Below are 10,887 nucleotides of genomic sequence, written 5' to 3'. Positions count from 1 at the left end.
GAGGAAGCCCCACCTCCAATGAACCACAAGGGCTTGGACAAGGGGCAAATGACGGTGACTAGTGTAATCTACAAAGCAATGGGATCTTCCTTAATGGTCTGGAATGACCTGGATTCTTTGTGCTTCTCTAGTAGAAGGGACATCTGTGCTGGTTACACTCTATTCCTCCCCAGCTCTGACCCCTCAATCCATCCCCCCCGGCCTTCTGCTCTGGGCCTCAGGAGGCTGACCCTTATGGGCATGATTCCTTGTGCTCTCTCACCTTCTGGCTTCCTGAAGCATTTGGACAGTGGAAGGCACTGACTAAAGGTCAGAAACGGGGAGGAGAGAGAAGTCAGAATATGCTTTCCTGAGAACGCAACAGAAGTTGAGAGAACTAATCCAAGTATCTTCTGAAATGATTTTATGTACCTTGGGCCAAATCAGAGTGTTGAGTCAAGTGAGTCCTTCCAGGAAACCATGGAACTAGTGAATGATGATGGGGCATCACCCACTTGATTAGAGAGAAAAAACAGACTTGGCATGAAAGAAGAATTGCAAATGACAAAAAAGCAAGTTTTGGGCTTCCCTGGTGGCGCAGTGGTTGAGAGTCTGCCTGCCGATGCAGGGGACATGGGTTCGTGCCCCGGTCTGGGAAGATCCCACATGCCGCGGAGCGGCTGCACCCGTGAGCCATGGCCGCTGAGCCTGCGCGTCCGGAGCCTGTGCTCCGCAACGGGAGAGGCCACAGCAGTGAGAGGCCCGCGTACTGCAAAAAAAAAAAAAAAAAAAAAGTAAGTTTTACCTGCCCAGTGTAACAACATAGATGAATGCAGGTAGAATGAGGGTTTATTATTCTCAATTACAAGTAAACTTTTAGGGATCAAGGAATATGAAGATAATTTGTTCCTCCAGTTACAACTGTAGTTGGGGGTCCAACAAGACAAAAATATACAAGCTTATAAAAATATAGAAATTACCAAAGATTGGAGCCAATCTTCTAGTATTCTTAGATACTTCTGGGAGAAAGAATATTGCCTGCACACTTTGCTTGGACCCATCTTTTGAGTATTCTTTTATCTGCAAAGATTGGGGCAGTGGTCCTTGGGACAACAGATCAAGTGGGATTTTTCCAGTTGCCCCAGAATTAGTGACTAAAATCCAATACCAAGGACAGAAAGGTGCTGAGTATCCCCACTATAGTCAAGGTCATCTATAGCCTCCCCCCACCCTGAACTAAAAAGGAGACCTGTAGCTTCCACCTGCCTCACCAGAGGAGGAGTGGGTGTGGGCAGGTCCCTGAGTTACCTTGTGATCTGGCCCAGCATTCATGATGAGAGGCTTCTCTCTTCTCCTTCTACAGAGAAGCAGGAAGTTCTTCTCCCCTACCTATCCCCACCCAGAGCCCAGAGAGGAAGGAGGTGCTAGAAGAATTATTTAGGGGAATTAGGAGTGCCTGAAAAATAGATTGGCCTCTCCGGAGCAGAGAGGTCACGGCGTGAGGTCGGAGCACCCGGCTGCACCATGGCCTATTGCCGGCAGGAAGGGAAGGATCGAATCATAGTTGTGACCAAAGAAGACCATGAAACTCAGAGCTGGTGGCTGACAACCCCAATGATCCGTACGAGGAGCACGCACTGATCCTGCCCCACGGAGACATCAGCTGGAACTGCCCGTGCCTTGGGGGCGGCCTTTCCCTGCTTCCACTGCAGCACAGAGGATGTCAAGGGGTCGGACTGTGTAGACCAGGTCCGGGCCATGCAGGAGTGCATGCAGAAGTACCTGGACCTCTATCCCCAGGAGGAGGAGGAGAAGCCAGGGGGTCGATTAAAGGAATCGGCTGCCTCTGAGGCCATGGCAACCAAAGAAGAGGAGAGGTCCAGCTAAGGAAGGCGCGGGGCACTGGGCGCATGAATCTCTCCAAGAAATTGTCTTTCCCTCTGTTGTTCTGAGTGCTGTAATGTACAAACTAATTTACTGAGCTGATCAGGGGTCTTGGCCCCTTGACATATACACTGAAAAATGGGTTGTATGTATGTGTGTCTCACATAACCTATCAGCGAATGTAGCTGCGCGTTTTGAATTCTCTTTGAAATGATGTGCTGAATAATCTCAGCAAGCAAAAATCTTTATCTGGGGGTGTCTCTTGTGAGTGAGCTGATCTATTCTGATCCATTGTATCCCTTTTAGTAGATTTTATACCTACTTGGAAAGTGAAATAGAAACAAACATCTTCCTTTCAAAATGTTGGAGTAGGGCCATTCCTTGTAGAAGAGACCGGATGATCAGACCTTGAGTATATGATGAAGCACTCTGCTTCTTTTCTTTTCTTTTTTTTTTTTTTTTGCGGTATGCAGGCCTCTCACTGTCGCGGAGCACAGGCTCCGGACGCGCAGGCTCAGCGGCCATGGCTCATGGGCCCAGCCGCTCCGCGGCACGTGGGATCCTCCCGGACCGGGGCACAAACCCGTGTCCCCCGCATCGGCAGACGGACTCTCAACCACTGCGCCGCCAGGGAAGCCCTCTGCTTCTTTTCTGATATATTTTGGTTTCCAGTTGCATTGAGCTCCAGGTTTTCTACGTTTGGAAAACAGAGCTTTGGACCCTCTGAGGGACTCCCTTTGTAAGTGAAGAGAAAGGCTGTTTTTTCCTGTTCTTTTTATTCCAAAAGCCCTGGTTTGGGGTCTTTGTTCACACTGGCTCTGTCTCAGCCTGTTCAGATGCAATGTTCTTTAGAGGTGGGGACCTAATCATTACCAAAGTAGCACCCGAGAGAGGAAACGGTGTCAATTAAAAGAAAAACCTGGGCTTCCCTGGTGGCGCAGTGGTTGAGAGTCCGCCTGCCGATGCAGGGGACATGGGTTCGAGCCCTGGTCTGGGAGGATCCCACATGCTGCGGAGCAACTAGGGCCCGTGCGCCACAACTACTGAGCCTGCGCGTCTGGAGCCTGTGCTCCGCAACAAGAGAGGCCGCGATAGTGAGAGGCCCGCGCACCGCGATGAAGAGTGGCCCCCGCTCACCACAACTAGAGAAAGCCCTCGCACAGAAACGAAGACCCAACACAGCCAAAAATAAATAAATTAATTCATCAATTAAAATAAAAAAAGAAAAACCTGATTTAAAAAAAGAAAAAAAAGATTGGCCTCTCTCTCCCCCGTAGATGGCCCCCATGCCAGCAAGATGAGACGGACCCACTGCGGGATGTGCCAGAGAACCAAAGGGAGTTACTCCTCCACCCAGCCCAGATCTCTGAAGCTCTTGGAGACATGAAGGGGGGATAAGGCATTCCAGTGTGGAGCTTAGATGCTGGGGGAGACAGGAGCCCTCGGGTCACCCAGGCACAGGACAAGAGATAGCAAGCCCTGCCCTGAACAGATGCTATAGACCTGGACTGTTGGTGTGGCTAACGGGACACACAGTTGCCCCCTTTTGAGGGAATACTCTGTGATAAAGGGTAGGTCAGGGTGAAGCTGAACGCTGCCCCCTCCCAAATCAAACACACACACCATCTACACAGAGAATGGCATAGCAGAGAAGCCACCAGCGTCAGATTGAAACAATCCAAGCCAAGGTAGGTCCAGAAGGGAAAGGGGATTAAAGAGCAGGTGCAGCCACACTCCCATCCCAGCCCTTGAGCCACAGTCTCTATAGAGACGACGGTGGGGAAGACACATCAGATGCCACTGGACCAGATTTCATTTCGTTTTTTAAAATAAATTTTTAAGTGAAACACACATATAGAAAGTGCTTTAATTATAATTAAATTATAATCAATTATTAAAATTAAATTATAAGATTACAGCTCAATGAACCATCACAAAATTGAACACAACCCTAGATGTAAAGACTGAACATCACTGAAGCCACAGGCACCCCTCATGCCCCTCGCTGTCGATGTCCCCTCCACACAGGCAACCACTGTCCTGACTTCTAACAACAGAGATGAGTTCTGACTGTTTCTAAACTTTACCTAAATGGAACTTATACAGTGGGTTGTCTTTTGACTCTGGCTTCTTTGGTTCAGTGTTATGTTTTTGAGATGCATCCAAGTTGTGTGTGAAGCCATTCATTTATTTTTATTGCTATATAGCATTCCATTGCATGGTGTATTCCTTTCCTGAACTGCTGTAACAAATTAGCACAAACACAGTGGCTTACAATAGAAATTTATTCTCTCATGTTTCCGGAGCCAGAAGTCCAAAGATAGTATCACTGAGCCTTAGTCAAGGTGTCAGCAGAGCTGCACTTTTTCTGTCTTATAAGAGAGATCCATCCCTTGCCTTTCCCAGCTTCTGGTGGCGGCCGGCATTCCTGGACTAGGGGCCACATCACTCAGTCTCTGCTTCCTGGGTCACACTACCTTCTCTTCTGTGTATGTGAAATCTCCTTCTGTTTCCCTCTTAATAAGGTTACATCTGATTGTATTGGTGGTGGTAACAATAAACTTTACATTAGTGAGATCCATGATAGCCAAACTATAACTTTTCTTTTGCATCTTTCCTTATTAATCTGGATGGGTTCTATTGGACTTTCTCACTATCTTTATTAACCTGGTGCTAGGAGGAGGGTGAATGTTATATTCAACAGGACCAAGTACAGATGGAACCAATTTTAGTTAATCAATTCTTTTTAAGAACTGAAGCCTCCACTAGTGATATGAATTCTGGGTAGATATAATTTACTAAAAATAATAAGAAAAGAACACAGAGAGATTTTTTGCCCAATCAGGTAGAATTCCATGATATTCATATTGCCAGAGAAATAATACAGAACTAGAAGAAATAACCAAGATGAGTCACCCCTACCCTTGCCAATTCTTTCCCTGACAGATGGAGAGATAAAAGATCTAAAACTGTGTATATAGTAAGAATTAACAGTCTAAAATATAGTCACTTGTAGGAATATTATATCAATGATCACTTGAAAAGACAACACATCAAGCATTTTGCTTATGGGACCCCAACTGGCTTCCCCCAGAAGGAGCTTTGATTTGAGAAGCCACGCAAAGTATTTCCTCCCCCTCACTCCACCCTCCACCCTTCTTTTCTCTTTTTTCCTTCTTGCTCTTTCCCCTTGCTCCCTCCTTCCTTCTCCTTTCTTCCTTCCTTCCTTTCTTCTTTCTTTCTCTTTCCCTTTCTTCCTTCCTTTCTTATTTCTTTCTTTTTCTTTCTTTCTTTCCAATAGAAAGTATTTTATTGTTCTATTTTATAGCCCTATATTTAAATTTCAGTCAGGATGTTACCCTAACCCTAGAAAGGAATATAAAGAAAAGTAAATGTGGGACCTCCCTGGTGGCACAGTGGTTAAGAATCCACCTGCCAATGCAGGGGACACAGGTTCGAGCCCTAGTCCGGGAAGATCCCACATGCTGTGGAGCAACTAAGCCTGTGTGCCACAACTACTGAGCCTGCGCTCTAGAGCTCACGTGCCACAACTACTGAAGCCCGTGCACCTAGAGCCTGTGCTCCACAACAAAGAGAAACCACTGCAATGAGAAGCCCGTGACCCTGCTCGCTGCAACTAGAGAAAGCCCGCACGTAGCAAGGAAGACCCAACACAGCCAAAAGTAAAGGTAATTCTTAAGTCTCGTTATTTCCAAAGGTCTCTTAGCTAAATAAGGATCTTTAACTTACCCATGTCAGTAAAGAAACTATAATTATGTCATTTTTTTGTAAAGATGCTTTCTCTTCTAACCCAAGTTCTCCTCAGCAGGAGAGTTCCTCAATATAATCAGCAATAAAGAATGCTCTCTTCTTCCCTGGGTAAGTCTTCACAAGCACCCTGTGGTCAAGGTGCCACTCTCTGGACCGAGACCTACACAGATCCATGCTGATTCCCGGAGCTGAGCATGGAGAGCAATGAAGAAGGAGGGGACTGGAAGGGTCAGACAAAGTAAGAGATTCAGAGACAAAGCCGGGATGCGTGAAGGTAGAAAGAAGCCGGTGACTTTGGTACAGTGTGTAGTCCACACTTTCTCAGCAGCACCACAGGCAGACACATAAAGGCGTGACTAGTAATTTCAGGGTTAGCAGAAAAGATATCATTTAGTTCCAAGACTTCAACTCATAGTTTCTTTGGGATTCTCTAGCACTTCATATCCTCCTTCTCCCTGACAGCGTCCCTGGGCTCCTAGACATGGCCCCAGCACAGCACAGCTCTGCAGAACTGTGTGTATTCTAAGATGTGCTCCTACGGATGTCTCAGACACAATACAGTGTGAGGGGCGCCACCCAAAGCTGGGCAGTGCCGTGTACTGTCACATGATCACCTTGTTACTGAACTCAAGTTCAGCAGCTTGCCACTCAAAAGCCAATAGTCGAGAGGCATGTGTCAATAGGAAGGAAAGGTGCTTTAATCAGAAAAGCTGGCAATCTGGGGAGAAGGTGGACTCATGTCCCAAGGCCAACTCCAAAGATTCTGCTCAGCCATTATAATTTTTGAGGGGACAGAATGAGGGCAAGAATCTCAGTGAATCATCGAGGCAGGAGGTTGGGTTCTGCATCCTTCTCCATTGTGTGCAGACTGGCTGACTCTCTCTTCATATGTTATCTCGTCCGTGTGCTCTGCCTGCAGGATTACTAAGAGGGTCTCTTGAGGGTAGAGAGCTAGTCATTCTTTACTTAATTCTTCATTCTTACTTCTTCTTATCTAGGAAAAGAATCAACAGGTTAATTAGGTTCTTTCAAGGTTAGAAGGGAACAGAAATGGGAAAACAGGAAAGGGGCAAAAGAGCTGCTTTCAACTTTGGTGAATGGCCAGTGGCCATTAATATCTTATTATTTGTTACTCATAAAAACAAACAGAAACAACTAAACCTCTCATAATGATGTGATAAAATAAGTTCTGATAGGTCATACAGTGGGATACTATGCAGCCAATAAAATCATGTTATAGGAGATATTTAAGGACAGAGGTAAACATTCATGATTTATTGCTAAGGAAAAACACAAAATATATACAGGAGTTCTGGCTTCTATAATGTGGGAACGATTTCACCAAACTAGCTGCAGGAGGTCAAATCCTCCCACAGATAACACTGATAAAACCCGAAAAAGAAAAAGAGTTAGGGGCTTCCCTGGTGGCGCAGTGGTTGAGAGTCCGCCTGCCGATGCAGGGGACACGGGTTCGTGCCCCGGTCCGGGAAGATACCACGTGCCGCGGAGCGGCTGGGCCCGTGAGCCGTGGCCGCTGAGCCTGCGCGTCCGGAGCCTGTGCTCCACAACGGGAGAGGCCGCAGCAGTGAGAGGCCCGCGTACCGCAAAAAAATAATAATAATAATAAAGAATTAAAAAGACAACAGTGTGGTCCATCAACAGAGGAATGGATAAAGAGGATATGGAACATATATACAATGGAATATTACTCAGCCATAAAAAAGAACAAAATAATGCCATTTGCAGCAACATGGATGGACCTAGAGATTGTCATACTGAGTGAAGTAAGTCAGACACAGGAAGACAAATATCATGTGGTATCACATATATGGAATCTAAAAAAAAAGGGAAAAAATGAACTTATTTACAAAACAGAAGTAGAGTCACAGATGTAGAAAACAAACTATGGTTACCAGGGGATAAGGATGGGGAGGGATAAACTGGGAGACTGGGATTGATATATACACACTACTATATATAAAATAGATAAGTAATCAGAACCTGCTGTATAGCATGGGAACTCTACTCCATACTCTGTAATGGCTTATATGGGGAAAGAATCTAAACAAAAATAAAGAGTGGATATATGTATATGTATAACTGATTCACTTTGCTATACACCTGAAACGAACGCACATTGTAAATCAACTATACTCCAATAAAAATTTTTAAAAAGGCCACAGGGTGTATATACTTGAGCAGGACCAAAAGCAGGCAGAAACTGGAGTGGAGTCAGTCCTTGAAAGTCAGGGAGCCTAGTGGGCAAGATTTGTGATTATGCAGCTGTTGGCCTGAAGCAACCTGGAGAGCTCCCCAGGCCATAGGCTGCTCAAGGCGGCTTGAAGTGTCAGGTGACAAAATTTGGGGCCTGCAGAGCAGATGGAAAGTTAGGGAAGAAATCCTGGAAGGGAAGGAGACGCAGAGTGGCTAAACCCCAAAATCTGACTGTAAACTCTGCCCAGATTCTTGGCTGATCTGCTAAACTACACATGCATGGGGATGTTACCAAACCAAACTTGGGTCTGCTCAGCCTTGCCCAGTAAAGCCAGTCTCCTGACACTGGGTTATGGTGAAGGAAAGTGCAACCTTTATTGTAAGGTGCCACACACGTAGTAGTCCGGGACAGCTAGAGCTCAAAAACCCCGAGCTCCCCAATGGGTTTCAAAGCACTTTTAAAAGCCAGGTGAGGAAGGGGTCGCAGGGTAAGTGATCAGCTCGGGCACAATTCTCTGATTGGTTCATGGTGAGGTAACAGGGTGGTGTCACAGGGGTTCACATTATCAATCCTCAGGCTCTAGGAGACCTGGGGGCTATGTGCTCATGGTCATCTAGTAATTAACGTCTTCCATTTGGTGGGTTTTTTTCACATCTGTAAAGCGACTCAGGAAACGTGCATCAGATACTATTATCTAGGTACTTCAGAGAGGAGCTAAAGCAGAGGATATGGGGGAGGAGTCTGTCCCGGGAAGGCCCCATAGGGTCGTGCTCCATCACAGGGAGACTTCAATGGTCCCAGCAAAAAGGAACAGCTGAAAACTAAAAGAACGGTTAGCTATTTCAGCTGCTGTCCACTGCAGGGGAAACAGTTTAAAGTTCTTTTTTTATTCTATTAATTTCTTTAAAAGAAAGATTAACACTGTGTTTGGATGTTTATGACGTATATACATGACATATATCTATAATAACACAAATGATAGGACATGTAACTGAACTATATATCTTTTTTTGTCTGTTTGCTGTTGTTTTTATTTTACTGTGGAAAAAACACTTAACATGAGATCTACCCTCTTAACAAATTTTAAAGTGCACAATAGATTACTGTAGAGTATCGGTACAATGTGGTACAACAGATCTCAAGAGCTTATTCATCTTGGGTCACTGAAACTTTATACCCATTTCTCTCTCCCCCCAGTCTCTGGTAGCCACCATTCTTCTTTTCAATTCTCTGTATTTGACTATTTTATTCAAGCCCCACTTTTAAATTGAGTTGGGTTTTTTTGTTTGGTTGGTTTTTGTTTTTGTTTGTTTTACTGTTGTGCTGTAGGAGTTCCTTGTTCATTTTGTAGATTAACTCCTTATCAGATATATGGTTTGCAAATATTTTCTCCCAACCCTTAGGTTGCCTTTTCACTCTAGTGATTTTTTTCCTTTGCTGTGCAGAAGCTTTTTAGTTCAATGTAGCCCTGCTTGTTTATTTTTGTTTTTGTTGTTTGTGCTTTTGGTGTCATCTTTGTGAAATCACTGTCAAGATCAATGTCATGAAGCTTTTCCCCTATGTGTTCTCTGAGGAGTTTTACAGTTTGGGGTCTTATGTTTAAGTCTTAAATCCATTTTGAGTAGATTTTTGTGTATGGTATATCAATGAAAAACAAAGTTCCCTCCCATATCAGTAAACAAAGGATCAAATCAAGCCATCACATTACGGCCCACCCTGTGGTGAGCCCTAAGGGAACTCAGGGTAGAAACAGGATGCCCACCATCAAGTAGTCAGCCACTACAGCCACCCCCGGACTTGCACCCCAAAGAGACTCAGGATGAGAAAGCACACGACACTGGCCCCAGATAGCTGAGGTGCAGATCAAAGGGATGACTTTAGTGAGCCCAGACTCTTGCATCTTCCCACACATAGAAAAGCACTAAATTCCTTAACATGAGATGTCTGGTTTTCTTTCATTAACAGTAATCTTTTGATGTCCTGACTACCTGGTCTTTGTTGCAAAAACTCCTCTGTATCCCGGTTTCCCCCTTACCTCTTCGGGGCAGTGCCTCAGAGCGATCTGAGAGGCTGTGTCCCGAGCTTAAATCCTCAGTTTTGTCCACCAAATAAAACATAATTCTCAACTTTTAGCTTGTGCATTTTTTTCAGTCAACAGGTTTATAAGGGTCCAATTTCATTCTTTTGCCAGTCTTCCCATCACCATTTCTGGAAGAGAAATTGTATATCCCTGTGTATTCTTTTTGTTTCTCATATTTTATTTTCTTTCTTTTTTCATTGAAGTATAGTTGATGTACAATATTTTATCAGTTGCAGGTGTACAATATAGTGATTCACAATTTTTAAAGGTTATACTCCATTTATGTTATTTAAAAATATTGGCTGTAGGGCTTCCCTGGTGGCGCAGTGGTTGAGAGTCCGCCTGCCGATGCAGGGGACATGGGTTCGTGCCCCGGTCTGGGAGGATCCCACGTGCCGCGGAGCGGCTGGGCCCGTGAGCCATGGCCGCTGAGCCTGCGCGTCTGGAGCCTGTGCTCCGCAACGGGAGAGGCCACAACAGTGAGAGGCCCGCGTACCGCAAAAAAAAAAAAAAAAAAAAAAAAAAACTATTGGCTGTATTCCCCATGTTGTACTCTTGTGTATTCTTGACCCCCTTTTGAAGAAGAGTTGACCATGCAATTGACTGTGACAGTCACAGGGGTGAACATGGTGTTCCTTCTTCTCTACTAACATTATTTCTGAAGTTGGGGAAGGTGATGAAATAAAATTTACATTTTAAGGCAAGACAAGAAAATTTAAGCATAAAATTCTCTCTGTTTGGGCCTCCTCCCTCCCCCTTTAAGGTGCAGTGTGTATCTGTGTTATACATTAACCAGATCTTCTCAAAAGTGGGAGCGCCTGCTCGATGGTAAAGATCAATTGTTTTCCTTTCTTCTGATGCTAGCAATGGAACGTCTTAAAAGGTTAGTGTTCTTTCCCAGGTCTGTAAGGGGTCATGGTGACCTGCTGCTCACTTTGACCATGATTACCTGGACTAG

The 10,887-nt window shown here is 45.0% G+C and overlaps 1 pseudogene; it reads left to right on the top strand.

Moving 5' to 3' along the window:
* The first annotated feature begins 599 nt into the window (after positions 1-599).
* Positions 600-2,481, top strand: LOC149748470 (mitochondrial intermembrane space import and assembly protein 40 pseudogene; annotated as a pseudogene).
* The last annotated feature ends 8,406 nt before the right edge of the window (positions 2,482-10,887 follow it).

This window comes from Delphinapterus leucas, chromosome 9 (assembly GCF_059928025.1).
Source record: "Delphinapterus leucas isolate spDelLeu-1000000601 "Yukka" chromosome 9, BTC_Dleu_Yukka2, whole genome shotgun sequence".
Classification (NCBI taxonomy): domain Eukaryota; kingdom Metazoa; phylum Chordata; class Mammalia; order Artiodactyla; family Monodontidae; genus Delphinapterus; species Delphinapterus leucas.
The sequence above is the reverse complement of the archived record's forward strand: the minus strand, read 5'-3'. Positions and strand labels throughout refer to the sequence as shown.